Source organism: Lonchura striata, chromosome 11 (assembly GCF_050655825.1).
Source record: "Lonchura striata isolate lonStrDom1 chromosome 11, ASM5065582v1, whole genome shotgun sequence".
NCBI lineage: Eukaryota > Metazoa > Chordata > Aves > Passeriformes > Estrildidae > Lonchura > Lonchura striata.
This window is the reverse complement of record NC_140713.1, coordinates 20038763-20056495: the sequence shown is the minus strand read 5'-3', so window position 1 is coordinate 20056495 and position 17733 is coordinate 20038763. Positions and strand designations below refer to the sequence as shown.

At 40.6% G+C, this 17733-nt stretch overlaps 2 long non-coding RNA genes across 29 annotated transcripts in view; one reads left to right on the top strand and one right to left on the bottom strand.

Moving 5' to 3' along the window:
• LOC110476338 (uncharacterized) overlaps nucleotides 1-17733 on the top strand; it is a 524174-nt gene that overhangs the window by 467006 nt on the left and 39435 nt on the right. The window lies entirely within an intron of this gene.
• LOC146766440 (uncharacterized) overlaps nucleotides 5855-17733 on the bottom strand; it is an 18487-nt gene continuing 6608 nt past the window's right edge. For both annotated transcript variants that reach the window (XR_014957979.1, XR_014957978.1), the window contains one exon: nucleotides 5855-17733. This exon is cut by the window's right edge. This is a non-coding gene — a long non-coding RNA (uncharacterized LOC146766440).

Below are 17733 nucleotides of genomic sequence, written 5' to 3'. Positions count from 1 at the left end.
GTGAAGGGGATAAATGCCCTTAGGAAGCCCTGGCCACCAACTCTCCTCTCTGGGGCAAGACAAAGTACTGTTCATTTTCACAGAAATGTCAGTGCTACTGCAGGAGCAAAGCTGTTTTTAAACATTTGTTTCCTGAGTTGGACTGCTCTAAGCCCAGTGCATCTTCCCTGCTGTGCCTCCCCACTCAGAATAAATCCTTGCTGCAATGCCACTGCTATAAATGAAGTTACTCCTCATTTATATTATTGTGAAAGGGCAAGCCAGCCTGTGGTTTCTGGCCAGGAAAGGGTCTTATTTAAATTTATGGCTGCTTTAGGGAGTTAAAAATAATCCACTACAGGTTTCTTATGTGTTACTCTGAGACATCTGGAGCTGATGCTGCTGGAGACAGGAGGCTGGAGCTGCTGATGTGTCAGTTCTTGCTGTGCCCCTGCAATCTCACAGAATGGCTCTTGGTTTCTGATTCACTGGCTGGACCTGGTTTCCCTTCCTCTCTTTATGTGTGTATTCAGTAAATAACAGCTTGTTGTTTGTTCCTCTAGTAAACTTTTAATTCAAATCAAACTCATATCTGGAAATATCAATGCAAAGTTGTCATTTCGGTGTTGGTAAGGTGGTGCTGCCTGGTGAGCAGCCCCAGATCTCATTGTGTGCCTTACCTTGGCCATGTTGGTAATTAGGCCATCAATCCAGAGAATTAACTCCAGCAAGACATTAGTCATTCTTGGAAATTGCAGTGCTCATTTCTCTCTCTCTCTTTCATATTTAAATGGTAGTGTTTTCAAGCATATTTTTATGGATCTAATTAATGCATGTGACGGGCTTCTGATGTAAGGTGGAAGAAATGACAATTAAACATCTTGGAATAAGCACATTCCAGAGTGTGCACAAGCAAGTCTTTATGCAGGGCACTGTGGGAGAAAGTGCTCAGCAACAAAGCAGTGATGTGTTTTCATTTGAAACAACAGGATTGGAGTGAAAAAAGAAAACAATTCATTAGCATTTGTGAGGGAAGTTTGCAATAACCATCGACGTTTTGTAATCCTGCGGTTTTGTAGTCTTCTACAGGGGAACTTTGTGCTATAAAAAGCCTTAAGTTCTTACTTTGGACCCTGGAGATGAGGATGAGGTTAATGGTAGTGACACTGGTTAGCCACCAGCTTTTGTTTTGTTTCTGAAGAGATGCTGCACTGCTGACACATGAAATTCAAGATAGGCTTGAGTTTTTTCGCCATGCAAGTTTCAGCTCTTTTTCCATCTCCCACTGATGTACCCTTGCTGCATGTGCTGTGTTCTCTCTAGCTCCCATGGTGCAACCAGTGAACATCTTGCTGTGCAGGGCTCAAAAAAGAATGTAAATGAAACCAGAGCTAACATTTATGGCAATTATATATTATATAAATATAACATTTATTCATATTTCTGGATATGTGATCTCTGGCAGCTAACACTGGCAAAAAGATATTATAGTGCATAACAAACTATGGAAGATTATGTCCTTGTAGTCCCAGATTATTCTCCAATCATAAAGGAATAAATGGAAATAGCAGGCAATGTTTAAATGAAACAGCCACCTGAGTTACAGAACACTGGTGTTGTATATTGTATCATAAAGAAGTAGCTGGGTGCTCTTTTATATATTTTGACTACCCTGTTCAGGCATTTCAGTCTGTTCAGTGTGTTCAGAGCTTTTCCTTTCTCAGTTGTTAAGCAGAGGATGCCATGGGATTACTGTGGGGCTAGGAACAAGATAACAGTTTTGGTTTTGTTGCCTATGCTAGAAAACAAGTGCAAAGGTCAGGCTCTCTTGAGGTGATGTCCTTGCTCCCCTGAAGGCAGAGGGAGCATCACCATTGACTCAGCCCAGGGGATATCCATGGTTTAACTTAGTCCATCAGAGGTGAGGGATCATCTCCAGCTGCTCTGGGCCGATAGGAGCCAAATCCAGGAAATTTCTGTTTGCTGTCTCCCCGTCCCACTCAGGTATTTCTGCAAACTCCCTGCCATGGAGTCAGAGCAGAGCATGGTTAAACTGCATTATCTCCCTGTGAGCAGGCAACCACAGTGCTCTCCCACTGTTTACACTGGGAGACAATTAATGCATTTAAACACAGGGAGCTCTGTGATACACGTGCCTGCTGGCCAGGCCCAGCAGCAGGGCTGGCTCTTGTCTGGGTTCCACCTCCCCACCCTGCCCAGGAGAGCATCCTGTGGACATGCCCCGGGCTCCCCGGGGTGCTGGTGGGGACTGGGGTACTGCTGGTGCTCATCTTCTTCCCCTTTGCCTAATGGCGTGGCAGGAATCTCATGCAGAGGATTCCACATCTAAGGTGCACCTAATGCTGCCCATAACCAGCTCTGGCTAAGGGATGCTTAGGTTCCTGTATTTAAAGCTTCTATCAGCAAGCAGACTGCACAGAAAACAGAAGCAGATTTCATGAGGCTCTAAGACAAATCTACATCTTGTTTAATTTCTGTGTGGAGATGTAACAGTAACTTTAACTTCTAGTACACGCATATACACCAAGTTGTCACTTTCTTGGGATAAGATTGTGCCTATAAAATGATTAGTGTTCTACTGATTGTTTTAAAATAACTCAAGCAGCATCTGAATTTATTTACATACATGATATTGCCTTTCATAAACACAGCTGTACGCAGAATGCCAATTCAAGGATATTTTTGGAAGTTCATCCAACAGTTCAGCTGGGATAAGAGCAGCTCACTAGCATAATCTTGTTTTCTCCCCCAAGGGCTCTGGACCTAGCATAGGTAGCCACCATCTCTTTGTTTCTATGCTCTGAGCTCCTAGAGGCTTGGGATGAGTGACTGAGCCTGCAGGGCTGCTGCTGCAAGGTTGTTGGAGGTCCTGCTTGCCCCAGCTTGGAAAAGCCAAGCCACACAGGGATGGAGCCACCACCCAGCACCTTCACCTCATCCCAAAGGCAGCTGTTCCCACAGCAGCTCTTCCAGGTGTCCAGGCTTGTGGCAACAGGGTCATCCCTGTGCTCCCTGAGCTCCCTGCTTTGTTCACACCCTGATCCTCTGAGGTCTTTGTGCTGTGAGACTTGGTGCTGAGTGACAGCAAAATTATGGATATAGGTCAAATTCCATTAAGACCACACCTTTAGCAGCACACATTCACCCTCTGGAATTTAATGTTGCTCTTCGTTTAGAGATTTCCTTCTCCCCAGTTGTTTGCTTTTGAATTTAGGATAATATAAGTCATTATTTGAAGTAGGCTATTTAGAAAGCCCTGCACTGTTATTATTTAGTAAGCCAGAGTTACATTATCACTGGCTTCAATCTATGTTTGATGAAAAGATTTTTCCTATTTAAGAGGAAAAAAAAAAAAAATAGGAAAAGTCTTTAATGGTTTTTGTACCTATTCCAAGATCATCAACATGCAGTATAATTAGAAAGTTCTTGTCTCGTTTAAAATCTTTTTTCTGTCTCATGGGACTTTGACATTAAAAATGCAAGATTTATGTATATTATATAATTATTTATTTGTAATACAGCAGCACTTAGAGGTATCATTCAATCTTGGGGCCCCATTTATGTGAAACTCTACTACTCAATACCACTATTGAGTCAGACTAAGAAATCCCAAGCTGGAAATGTGCTAAGTATTGTAGAAATGCATTGCAGTGGTCACAGGCTGGAAGAATTTGTATCATACGTAGTTAAGAAGGACAAACAGTTAAGACAGGAGAGAGGAAGGATTACTCACCCAAGTGTGTCAGAGGAGGAATTGAAGCCTAGCACGATCCAAGACCAGATTCAGGGATGTAGAAGGCTGAGTTAGAAATGTGAAGGTCTTTGTCGAGCCGGTCCTTGTGAGGATTTACCCTCCTTGCTGGGGGTGCTGAAGCTGGGAGCCTTAGAACCAGCAGCAGTGCTTCCAACCAGAAACCCATGGATGCAGTTTTTGTTGCCTGCTTTTGTTTACCCTGAATTTTGTAGGTCTGTAGTCTGGCTCTCTAGAATAAGACAATGAATCCCTGGCTTATCCAACCTGTATTAAACTGAGAAGGAATCCATGTCACCAGGCAGCCATCCAGACAGTTCTGAAAGCTCAGTACTAACAAGATTTATTATGCCCCCCGCTTCACTCTCTTTCTTGGAGTACTGAGTGTAGCATGCGACTTTGTTTGATTAGTCAGGCTATTTGCTCTTCATATTTTACATTTCTGAGTTAGGGTAACTCTTGGAAACTCCCACCATTTTCATAAGGGCTGCTATACATAAGGCAGCTTTTTGAATGATTGGTAGGAATACAAAGCATAGGTAACTAGGGGGGAGTTATTTTTGGCTGATTGACAAAATTAGAAGTAGACACTCAGGGACAGATACTCCCAAGTTGTATCTTTTTAAGATGTTCCCAAAGAGTGAGTAACTGACCCAGAGTCAAGAGACAGCTGCCTTCAGTTAAATGCAAGATTTGGCTTGGTGGATCCATGCACACAACTAAGTGATTTTAACTGGTTAGCTGGGAAAGGGAGATACTCACTGGCTTGCTTCAAAATCTCTGGAGCTCTATAAAGTCTGTATCCATATGAAAGTAAGTCCTCCTTCATGAAAAAGCAACTAAAAAGGGGGGCAAGGGCAGGAATCTAACCAAATGGATCTTAAAAATCTCATTTAAGGGTTTTTGGACTGAGCTTATCACTTTCATGCTTTATTTTAGCAAAATTGAGTCCCAAAAGCTATCGGAGGGAATAGCAAATTGGGTCATTTTTTTTCTGAATCGCGTAGGGTTTTTGGAATTCAGCAGCAGATGTCTAAATTAAAATATGTATATGTTCCTTGTATTAACAATCCCATTAAACTGTGCTGCCCTTCCCACCCACCCCCCTCTCCAGAAATATATCCTATCATTAGCTGCTATCTGGAATCGACAGCGGAGTAATTTGAACTCTGGCTCCCAGGGGCCTCCTCCTTTACTTCCTGCTCTAGGAATAAGGTGTGTATTGATTAGATATCAGCCTGTAATTGGGCTCCAATCTCTCTGCCTCAAGATATATGATGGAGATGACAGGAAACAGATACCCTGTTGCTACTTGTAAATAGTCTGGTTGAACAAAATGGTTTGTAACCACTTCAGTGCCATGGTCTTTTATTACCAGAATGGGGTTGCTCTATCACTTAGTTTGATGGCTTTTTGAAGGGAAATAATATCATTGTTTCTGAAGGAGCTAAAATAATTTTGAACAAATTGAATTCCTCTTTTGAGGACCAAAAATAATTATCTAATAGTGCGCAGCTTGGTATAATTATACAGTGAGCATGTCACAGACATAAAATTAATTAAGTCCATAACCTCAATCTGGCATCCATTGACTATTAAAAAATAAAAAAAAATTTAAAAAAGATGGTGTTGAGAATGAGGATGTCAAAAGAAGGTGTTTGTGGTAGTTGAAGATCTGGAATTATTCATGGTTTTTCTGATCGAAGATGTCCTATCTGATCCAAGATATCATATCTGTCAACAGTACCAGGCTAAATATGAGTCTATTGGAAACAAAAGTGCAGAGTACTGCAGATGTCTTGCTTCAGTAGGTCACAAAAGCAAGTTATTAAATATTGGTTTGAGGGAAGATATACACAGTCCATCAAAACTTCAATAGAAACACAAGCTTGCAATCTTAAAAGTATATTCTGTTCATGGGGCAGTTGTCCCACAACTTGAGAAAAATGCAGCTTTTACCATTTGTACAGAAGATTTGGAAAAAAATCCAAAATGCACAGACTGAAGGTGAAAACCCATGGCCTTTTGAGATGTAACAGACTTGGGTTTGTTTTCAGAACTTATCTTCTGGGTTTTTTTTTTTTAATCCTAGAGAAGAGAATCCAGAACAGACAATCAGTTTATTCAGATCAGTGATTTATCTGTGAGATTCTTAGAGCCTTGTTTCAGAGCTGTGGACCAAAGTAACTAATGTGTTGCAATAATATATTTAACACATGATAAAGCACAGAGAAAATAGAGGGGAAGAAAAAAAATAAAGCACACATTCCCTGGCTGAAAAGTTATTGAATGTTTAAAGCCTGGGAACAGATAGTTTAGGGGGCAGCAGATTTCAATGACTTCCACTCTGTAAATAAATTGTGAAACCTAAAGCACCAGTACTTCATTTTTCTCTTTCAAGAATATTTTGAATGGCACTAGTACCACATTTGTGCCCCAAACGTTGTTTGATTTTTGCATACAAGACACATATACTGCTGCTCCTCAGAGTGACCTTAATGTGATTTATTGACAAAAGGAGATAGAGCTATTCTGTTTTTTGAGCAATAGCAGAAGGCAAAAGAAGAAAATATTTGTAGTTTTTAGTAAGCTCTACATATGCATGCATATATTATCTGTGCTGCAAATTGCATGCATTTCTGTTGTTATAAGAGCTGTAATTTTCTTTCCTTTTCTGTAGTGCCTGATTTTCTTGGTTGCTCCAGTATTGCAGCACTGTAACTCCACATGCTTCTTGTGAACTTATTAAATTATTCTTTTATTAACTTAACTGTCCAGAGAGATGTGTTCTTTTTGTCCCTTTCCTCTCCCATATGTCAAATCTTTGCTTTTGGACAACACATTACATTTAAATCACATAATATGCCTCCTAACCAAACCTCTCAAAGTCCAAATTCTTCTGTTTTCAGTAAAAAAATTAAAATAAATAAATAAATAAATAAATAAAAAAAAAGCAAGGAAAAATGACTTCCACAGTGATTGATCTGTAGTAGTGTTAACCCTGTTTATGAAAAGAGTCAGAAAGCAGTGCTGAGAGTTCAGTGCTCTGCTTTTAGATCTGAGGAGTTCGAGTAAGAAAAATCGATAGGAGCAGCACTGAAGGAGGAAGAAATGAACGGAAGGAAAAGAAAAGCTTTTAGCAGCCACGTGCTTGGATCTCAGAACAAGGTGTGTGACCACGGTGGGGAAGGAGTGTGCAGAGCTGGGCACGTGGGGATGGCTGAGCAGATGCCACCTCCCAGCTTCTGATGTCCCTCTAGGCTGTCTCAGCTGGATTTCTCTGAGTAGAAACATAGTGAGGATTTGTTAGACTCTACTTTTAGGTGAGTTCAGAGTCCTGACCCATATTTGCAGATGAGCTGGAGACACCTGATCAAGTTGTTCTTGCCCTCTGTGTCACTGGGTATCCTGATGCTCTTCTAGGTGTCACTGTGTCATTGTGACAGATCAAATCACTTTTTAACATCAGCTTCAGCCCATCAGGGTTTGACTTGTGCACTTGAGCCCTGCAGCTGTGCCCCAGCCTCCCTCCCCTCTGCTTCTCCCTGCAATAATTCCAACAGAGATTAATCAGAAAAGGTTTGGCTGGGGCACTGCTTTAATTTCATATGTTTATAGCACTGTCAAACAAAAATGAAGCAAGACAAGACCCACTTCATCCCATAGCTGACCATAAAAGGTTAATATTTTGTGCTCACTCATTTGTGCTCACTCCTCACCTTTTGTCAGGTTAAAAGGTTAATATTTTGTGCTCACTCCTCACCTTTTGTCAGGTTAAAAGGTTAATATTTTGTGCTCACTCCTCACCTTTTATGCAGGACTTGGGTGCCTGAAAAAGGGACCAGGGAGTGAGCCATTGTATGGGCTTGGTATCCGTCCTCTCACCCATTTTTCAGGATTGCTTTGGGATAATCAGGGTTTCTTCTTCTGGGACCAAGTGGGAGGGTCAGTGCAACCATGCTGAACACACACCCTCAGAGACAGCAGAAATAAGTCATTGTGCTTCATCAAACTGCTGGTATCAGCACAGGGCCTTCAGAAATCCTGCCTGGACCACAGAAAGGGTAGGGCAGAAACCAATGGAAAGAATATATCAGGAAACTTGGAACATGAGAGTCTATGGATGTCAAGGGTAATTTCTGGGGTTATAAATTATGGAAATCATGGCAAATGCAAGTCTGGTTTAAAAAAGAGCGAGTCCTTAATTTCTAGTTTGAGTTGTGGAATTTGAGATTCTCACTTGCTTCTCTGCCTGACACTAACAGAATTTCTAGATAATAGATAACACTGCATTACATTTTATTAATATAATTACTCTTAAAGCAATTTGTCCCTTTCCATTTCTTCATCTCTGGGCAGTTTCAGGCAGTCAGCAGGCCAGTCAATTAGAGACCAGTAGAATACACATTTTATGATGAAGGATCCACTGAATGCTGTCAATCTAGGATGTACTCAGAATGTCTACAGAGCCTGGTGCTGTCACAGGTTAGCTCCAAGCCACTGGGGCACGAGCCAGCTTTGCTCAGGAAGCCATTTAGACACATTAGGGTGTGAATGTGGCTGAAGTAAAAAATTTTGTCTCTCAAGGTGGATTTATCAGCATCTTCACAGTCTTATGCTAACGTGGCTCTGTGCCTTCCAGACTGGAGCTGACTGGAGCTCTGGTGATTTGGAGTCTGGACAGTTCTTAATGTGCTCCTGTTTGTGTCTGGGTGTAGGCACAGCTGTAATTCTTCTCTTGCAAACTCTGCGAGTAGGTCCCTTGGCTTGATCTCCTCTTGCCTTTCAGCAAATCAAGCTGAAATCAGCAGAATTAGGCAAGTGCAGATCAGATTAATAAGCCAACACTCCTTATCCATTAGGACTGCTCACTTGAGGTGAGATGGTAGATATGAGCAAGGATTTGCAAGATAAGGTGTTTAATCACAAGAAACCCAGATGGAAAAATCTGCTTCATCGAAAAGCAGGGAACTGGCTGAAGAGCCAATGATTCTAAATAGCTTTGATTCTTAATGGGGGCAATAATTCTCTTTAATGGGAGTATCTTCAGATGATTTAATGTTTCTTTGGGCCTTTTTATGTATCTTGGTCTTATGCTGGTCTTGTTTGCTTTTCTACCAGGAGCATTTGATGGGTTTAGTGCTATGATAGATGCAGGAGGGGCACGTACTGGGGCAGTTCCTGGCTGTTGACTTGCTCCTTCCTTATCAATCTTCTGTGTCAGGTTGCCTTGCTAAGTGCTGCAAAGTTGCTGCTGCCTTGGGCTGCAGAGTTCTGTGTAGAAAGTGGCTTCTCCCTAATGCATCAGCCTAAGGAACATCCCCAGAGCATCACTGGAGAAAACATTGTGAAATGGGTGTTTTCTTGTTATGGGGAGACATCCAGCTCTGTGTGATCTGAACTCTGTTCCATCAGGTGAGAGGCTGATAAATCAATGAATGGGAAGGGAGATGATGTTTGGATGAGGACATGTTGTGTCTTCAATAGAGAAAGGAAGTGTGACAGCAAATCACAGAACAGAATCCAAAATTTTTGCCTTCTTTTTCCCATTATATTCCCAAATATTCCTCATGTAATGAACATTTTGTATGCCTGTGAAAAGCCAACCATGCTGGAATAGATCAAAACTAAATCAAATGGTGCAAAGAGGAACAAATAGTACAGGTAAATGAAAGACTGAGTAGACTTACTGTCTTGGAAGAAAATCACATTGAGTGCACATCGCCACAACTTTGTAGATGTGCTTTCTGGCTTTGAAATTTGGCTGTGAATTTGCAGAATCCACAGCTTTTCTTAAACACTGGCTAAGGCAAAAATCCCAGAGATACTTCAATTTTGCAAATGCTCCAAGCTTATCTGAAGCCCAAAGCTCAACTTCCCCCTCTGTTACCAAATTTCCTTAATTTATCTCCTGGTGCAATGTTGGCTAATAAAAACACAACATGATTAAATAAAGAAGTTTCCTGCCATTCATCCTTCTCCTGCTGTCTGTTCCCTAATTTAACAACTAGTCCTTGTGTCCATTATTGTATTTTATTTCTTCAGGACTTAATGGTCGGAGGGAGGAGCCTGAAGAAGAGAACACATTGATGAAGTTCCTCTTTCAGATGCCAGGTTTTGGCTGGATTCTTGGAAAATTTTGCACTTTCTATTAACTGATGTGTAATTCAGAGTAGAGAGATATTGTGTGCTGGTTTCTGACCTTTGCAAATGCTAAATCATGAAAATATCTGATTTATTGAATTTCTCCTCCCTCACCATAATCTTGCCAAAGTGGTCATGACCACAATAAGTGAACTGAAATGACTTTGGTATTTGTATCATATATATAATGTTTATTTTGGGATGTAGTTTGTGAAAATATTAATGTAAGATAGTTTTGGCCAGAATGAAGCTTATAAAGAAGTAACATTTAATCATCAGAGACTGAACTGCACTCAGGCTGAACAGTGGTGCTCAAGATGACTTCTTGAATCAATTTATTCTATTTCTGGTATTAAACTTCAACCTGGCAGGGGCCTAGGGTTGTCCATAATTCTGTAGCTAGTACTATGTCAGTGTGCTCTAAAATGCTGTCTGTAGCATTCTACACTGGATTTATTAGAACATTACTATCCTTAAAGCAGGAATTTTTTTGTTCTTACTTGGCTTGAATAGGCACTGGCATATTTTGGGAGAATGATATAGGTCTTTCTGTTCTGCACCAGACCATTAGCAGGCCCCTTTACATCAGATAATTTGAAAGAGGTAGAAACTTGAATTAGAATATTATGAATTTAGAATCGGGATATTATGAATTAACCTCTCCATAGGGTGAAGACCATCTGAATCTCCACCATATATTCTTTGATCTTGTAAGATATTAACCATTCTGGTCACAACTAGGCCTATATATGAGATGTGCTTTGTTGTAAACACATGTACAGTTCTACTTGCAGATCTCTTGTGCCAGGGCACAAGAGCATGTAAACTGAATACAGAAATTGGATCTTTCTCTGCAAAAGAAAAGGTTTAGTGAAATTGTCATCTGATTTTTTTCCCCAGTCCTTTAGGCACATATGTAGAAAGACACATAAAAATGTACAGTGTCTACATTGCTGCCTGATAAATGGGGTGCTAATACCATTCATACATTATTTTCTTCCCTTTTGCTACCCAAATGAACTCCAAAGGTGAATTTAGGATGGTTTGTTTGAGATTTAACTAAATTTTAAAAGTTTTGCTTCTAAGGTTGCAGTGTTTCTGTAATCTCTGTTAACCCCTACATCTCCCCCAGTGTGTATTTCTTTAGCAGTGCTTTCTGCTGGGCAGAAGTGCACAGAGCAGGTAATCAGTGTGTGGTGCTGCAGGCTGGCACCAGCCCTGACAGGGACCTTGGAATGGTGTTTTGGGTACCATGGAATAGAAATAGGCATCTTGTGTGTTTGGGGGAATGTTGGATTTGGTAAATGGGGATTCAAACTGGAGAGGATTAACTGGGTTAGGGAAGGTTATGCATTGCCTGGAGTGACTTTCTTTTGCACAAGCATTGGATCATCCCTATTCTGAGGCTTAGCTCTTCTTTTTACCCTAAAAAACCTCCCTCTGTTGGCCTTTTGGAAAATGATAATGTCAGTGAGGTCATTGTGGAATTGGATGTTAGGCAAACCACTGGATATTTTGTTAAATAAAATGGTCCTTGCCAATATTTTGCAATCAGTCCTTTAAGTTTAAACCACATCTTGAAGTTAAAATGTGTCTATGTCTATGGATAGATAAACTTGTGTGTGTATACAGCACGGCCTAATCCCCTCATTAATTATAGTTCCTTTTTCACTGCAGGGATCTCTAAAGTAGATGAACAGCAGGTCTGAAATCACAACACAGAGGGTGAAAACCTTAATGTGTTTTGAAGTTACTTAGAGAGAGGCCTATACAAGGGGCTGACTATTTCTTAGCAAGAAAAATACCTTTGAAAATCTTTCCAAAGTTCAGGTCTCTTCAAAACCACATCTGATAGGGCTTTAGTCTCTGTGTTCAATAACATCATCATTAAACATTAACACATTACAGGCAACAACATTTTTATCATTTTAACATTACTTTCCAGAATGAGGCTTAAATTATGGCCTCTAAAAGCAGTGTAGGTCCTGTTCTTTCTGTCTTTTTTTTTTTTTTTTTTTTTTTTTTTGTTAAGAAATATGTATTTGCTTTCTATAAAATGAGTATTTATTACCAGCAAAAAAGATAAATTGCAAATGGTCTTTGTTGATTTTAACACTAGGAGAAAATTCTGCATGATGAAGGTAGGAATAGAAAAAGATGCAGAGACTTGATAGTAATCTGAAATAAAGAAGACTCTACATTTAAAAAAAAAAAATTACTTATGAGGGATGAGAAAGGGCTTTGGTTCCCAAATGCCCTTGTGCAGTTCTAGCTGCACATTCCCTGTGTCAGGGCACTTTCTCTGCTGCTCAGCTCTGTGGTGGCTCTCCTGGGGCAGTGAAGGGCATTCCAAGGCCAGGGCTCTCCCTGAGGAATGGCCAGGCTGTGCTGCTGCTGTTGGGGTGTGCAGTCAGCCCTCTCTGCAGCAACACCTCCCTCTGTGAAGAGAAGCTCAAGAACCTATCTTCCTCCTTTTCCACTCACAATAGGCAATATTAAACCTTGCGTCCAAGCAGGATGGAATGTGTGCAAGTTCTGGGACTTTCTCAACTCTCAAACTTAGCATGGAGAGCTGTAGATTGCCAGAAAATAATAAAAATATCCCCTCCTAGCTCAGCAAGAGATTTTTAAATGCTTTTGAGAAAGTACTGAAATGTAATTCTTTGTCTTGTTGATTTTTTTTTCCCCAGTAATTAGAAGCTTTTTGAGTTTGTCAGTTCAGCTGCTCCCTGTAACACAACTGTCTTCTCTGACACCCCAAAGGCAGGGCTGCAGAGCCTTGAGTGTTTTCATCTCCTCCTTCTTGGGCTGTGTGTTGGTTGTGTAATGGACTGCAAAGGCCAACGCAAAACTTTGCAGTTTCTGTAGGTGTGAAACACTCTGAACTCATCTGTGGAAGGTGACACCAGTACAGAGCTGTACAGGGTGCTGCACAGGGAGGTGGCTTTGGATCTGTTGCACACACACATTCTCAGGCAGATCTGAGATGGTTTCAAGGCTCTTGTTTTGTCTGAAAGACCTAAACATCCTTTTCTAAGTACCAGGCCTTAAAACATGTTTCACATTGATGCTTCCAAAATAATGATATATTTAAGGGAATTCTGGTCACGTATTTCTCCATTTAGAGAAAGGAAACCTTCCTGAAGAAGGTCTGAGGATCATCAAGGTCTGGCCAAGTAACATCTTGTCAAACTTTTACAGACAAATGTTCTTAAAATTCAATAGCTTGTTTAGTGGCATGAACCATTATTTCCTTATCTCTGGTTGTTCCTTTCTTTCTTTACTAAGATATTGCTTTCCTGTGTCCTGTTAAATTCCTCATCCTGTTAAAATAAGGGAGGGAAAAGGGAGAGAAATATTGCACTGAGCTACCCAGACACATTGTCATTGTGGTTTCCTATTAACTTTCTGCTGATTTCTGCTTACTTATCATGTGCTTTAACGTTGTGTTGCACTTTCCAGCAGCAGTGTGTCTCTAGTGCTTTGTCTCTGGAGCACTAAAACTTACTGTTCCCTACTTTGCTGTTGTTGTCTTCCTCATGGAAAATAGCCTCCTTAGGATCACAAGAACAACAGAGCCAGTTATTTTAATCAAATGATGTTTTTCAGGATCTTGAAAGGTTGCTATATCAGCCTCTGCTCTGACCTCTATAACAAAATCACTTCCATTCATGTTATTATCTTCAGCGTGTGGGAAACAGATGGAATCTGAATATTCTATTTTTCCTCCTTCCATTTTTTTAAATTTTTTTTTTGTGTTTGCTCGGTTCCTTTTTGAAAATGCATCCAACCTATAAGCAAACAGCCTCCTCTGTGTTCATTCCCCAGCATTCTCCAAATATTCACATTCTTAAAATACCTTCATCTTCCTTATTTTCTCAATTCTGTATTTGTTTACACTCAAAAGCTTCTTTGTAGCTTCCTACACTGAGCTGGGAAAACATATAATCTAGTCCTGCCTTATGTAAATGTACAATAGATTGTTAATGTCTTTGTTACCAGATACTAGCAAGCTTTATTGAGGACAAATCCATATGCCAGTGAAATTGTGCAACATGAATGTTCCCAAATGTATGCAATGTTCTTCAGATTAATTGGATTCTATGGAACATATTCCCATCACAATGTGCAGAGGTTTTAAACATACAACTCTCATTAATGTTAATGGGAGTCACATGCTCAAATCCCAGCACTTCTAGATAGGAATAGCATCACTTTAAATGAAGCCAGGGTCCACCTTACTGTGAACTATGATGATTGCACACAAGGGATGATTGCAGTTTTCTCCTATGGATGAGAAGGGAACAAGTGCTACCAAATCATCTCTCTGAAGCCTTTCATACTTCTAACATTGCTCAACAAAAAACCTGTGCTGAACTGAAGAAATAACGCAGCACTGGAAGTTTTGCTGTTATGTTAAAAAGTGAAGTATGCCTGTTCAACACTCAGCCTTGAAATAACAGAAAGGAGCAGGAAGCAGCTTTTTTTGTAGTAGTAGTAGAAGGAAAGAATAATCTTTCTTGGTAGCACACATCATATTTTTGTGAATTTGAAATTATACAAAACCAAAATGTACATTAATTAGTAAGAATTCTACTAATATCTCAATGTGGGCTGTTAAATTATGTTTTTCCTAAACCGATCCAAGAGTTTTGGTGGCAATTTTGTTTCCAAGTATTATTTCATATTAGTTCATAATACAGTTCTTTCACAATGCTAGAAATGCAGCAGGAATAGGCATAATGGAACTTAAGGCAAGTTGGAAAAAAGTTGGTGATTATGAACTGTAAATAGAGAATTGGAGAAATTGGACTGCAAGGTGGTTAAGGAAGTTTTGGATTACTTAACGTCAGTCTAGAAAACTCAATCGTTAACATCTTTATCAGTTAACTAGCTGTGAGCCACAGACATCACACTAATCACCTGTAAAGGAACAAATGATAGTCTCTTCAGAGGTGTGAGTAGGTAAAATTAGGTGAGTTTGTGTGTCCTGAAGCCAGTGTGATTTATTCTTATGTGTCTTGTGCCTATGAGGAGCTGTGCCTTGGAAATCCAGAGTAAGGAGAACAGATTTCTGACATCCCACAGATTCTCATGGATTTTGCAGTCTGAAGGGAGGGATTATTTTCTGCTTGCAACAGGATGCAGTGGCCTGGGAGGAGGACACCATTTCCATGGCAGGAGCAGATGAAATTGGCAGCCTGGTTCTCTACTCCTCACTTGCTCCTGCAGGGAAATGCTACAGCAGTGTTGTGTAAGCATAGATAGGTTTTATATTCCTGAAACAACCAGGCCACAAAGAGAAGGGACAGAAAAGGACTAATGCTGTGTGACATAATTGGATATGGCAACAGGCCAGACTGTTTGATTCTGCTGGAAAAATCCCAAGTACTGTGTATGGAAGCTGACTGTGGGAGGCAGAAGCTACATCATTGCTTGGTTTATGTGGCATATGTGTTGGACAGGCTGAGGAGAAGGGCACAAAATGCATCTGGTCATCTTAAAGAGGTCCTTCATATTTGTCTTGGAAGAAATGCTCTACATCCAAACTCTTTTTCAGTCAAATGTGTATTGATCAAAGGTCTATCTAATACAGCTATGAGCTTGGAGTGGTTGTGTGGGCAGTCTAAGGGAGGAAACCTTTAATCCCTAAAAATATTGTGCTTGATTGTCGAAATTTGAGTATCTTCTGGCTGGTAGTTGACTTGTTCTAGCTATTCCACTTCATCCTCCAATTGTTTGGTCCATTCTTCTGTTCCTCAGAACAAAGCCACGCAGATGAGCAGGAGATCTGGTTTGCACAATCATACCTATGGAGAAGCACTCAGAGGTTGGGAGATGGTTATCACCAACCACGTGTCAACATCTTCAAAACTCATCTCGATATGAGTAAACTGTTGCTCAAATAAAGCTCAATTCCTTCCTGCTTATTCAGTTCTTTCCTTATTACACTAAATTGCAAGCTTTCTGTCTGCAATGTCATCTTTCTTGTGCTGGCTTCCCTACAATCTTCTGATTCATTTACGCCTCAAAGCAACCATCTCTGTTCCTGAGTATCTGAGAAACTAACTAAACATCAAGATGCAACACTTGTGGAAACTGGAGGCATTAAGCAGTCTTTGCTTTTCCCCTTCACTTCCTTTTCCACTGCCATGTTTTTTACATATTTCTGCTTCTACCATGTCCATGCTTGGAAAGGGTGGAAGCTTCTCTTCCTGCCACATCTTTCCTCATGACGTCTCTGCATCTTGTTGCTGATTGATTCGTGTGTGTGAATCATGGCAAAAATGGAGTGCCTCATCTCCCTAACCAACCACCTCCACTCCCATTTTTGTCCCCTCTCTCAGTCCTGCGAGTGCCACTGGTGGCTCATCTCTCTTTGTGTTACTTCATCACACAAGTGGCCAGTTTTGTTGAAATGCTTATGCCAGCTCAGAATAAAGTTGGTATATGGAGGGTTCACTGGTACTTTCCATTAGGTTAGACTGTTCCAAGAGGTAAAACAATCCTTCAGCATCTTTTTCCATCAGATCGTCCATCTAGCTGTTGTTAAGCTGGGAAGAGATTAATTGAGGTGGTTTGGATGATTTGCCTGGTGGCCAGAAAGGACGCTGCACAAGGCCAGAATGTGCCAGAGTATTGTTTGAGTGGAAGGGAAGGAACCAAATTATTTTTCTTCCCTTCACTGGTTTGGCATGCAGTGACCCAGAATAAGTGTGTCCTTGTAGCCCAGCCAGATGCAGAAATTGCTCCCTCTGACCATCCTTGCACAGACTGTAAGAAAAGACATCAGGAAGAGCAGAGGTAGATTTGGAGCTGCCCAGTGTCAGTGGTGGTTCCCAGTGGTGCAGTTCTCAGCAGTGGATTTAGTGTTTCTGGGTATTTTAGGAAATGTATTAGCCTAATTTATCACCTGCACATGTAGCTGGAGTCTGAAATGAGAGATGGGAACATTGATTGACCTTCAGCAAGCAAAACCTGGGAAAAAGACTTATTTTTTGGCCAAAGCTTGCTAAAGAATTTTATTCATATTCTGATTGGCACTGACCAACACTCCTACTCTTCTAGTTTAAAAAAGCATAAAAAATGCACTTCCAGCTTAGTGGAATTTAGTACATTGAAAGAAATTCTTTTTCTCAATCAAAAGCAGAGAATTGGTTGTATTGCAAAATCTTTGTAAAACACACTGCTTGACTAAGGTGAGCTAGACAACACATCCTGGGTGCTGCAAAGTAGCATTTTCTTTCCTGATTTAGTTAAGACAGACAACTCTGTATTTCCTTCCCCTGGCCTACAATTTGCTCAAAGCGTGTCCTCATTTGATTCCCCTGTTTATAAAAACATTTTAAACGCAACATAAATACAGAATTACCCAGGTAAACGGTGAAACACCCATCTAAGATGTTTGGCTTGGTACATCCCTTTGGTTCTGGACAAGACACATTCTAGCATGATGGTGGTCCAAAGATGAGGATGGATGCTGTTTATTTGTCTGTTTGGCATGGATCTTTAACACTTCCTTTAGAGTTTCAAAATCTCTTGGCTAATATTGCTGGCAAACCAATTTGTGGAGAAACATTGACCATCATACTGAAGGATGCCTCATCCTTTGTCTTTCTGTTTCCTGGGTGCCTTCCACTGTCCCACAGCTCCCATTGCTAGGCATTATACTCGGGAAAACTGCTTGCTTGATTTAAAAAAAAAAAAGAAAAAAGAAAAAAAAGAAGTGTGGAAGAAAGAGAGAGAGAGAGGAGAAAAAGGGCTGGTGAGCCTATGGCGAACTTAATTAACATCAGTGGAAGGACAGCAGTGAAGTACTTAACAGGGCCACGGTGAAG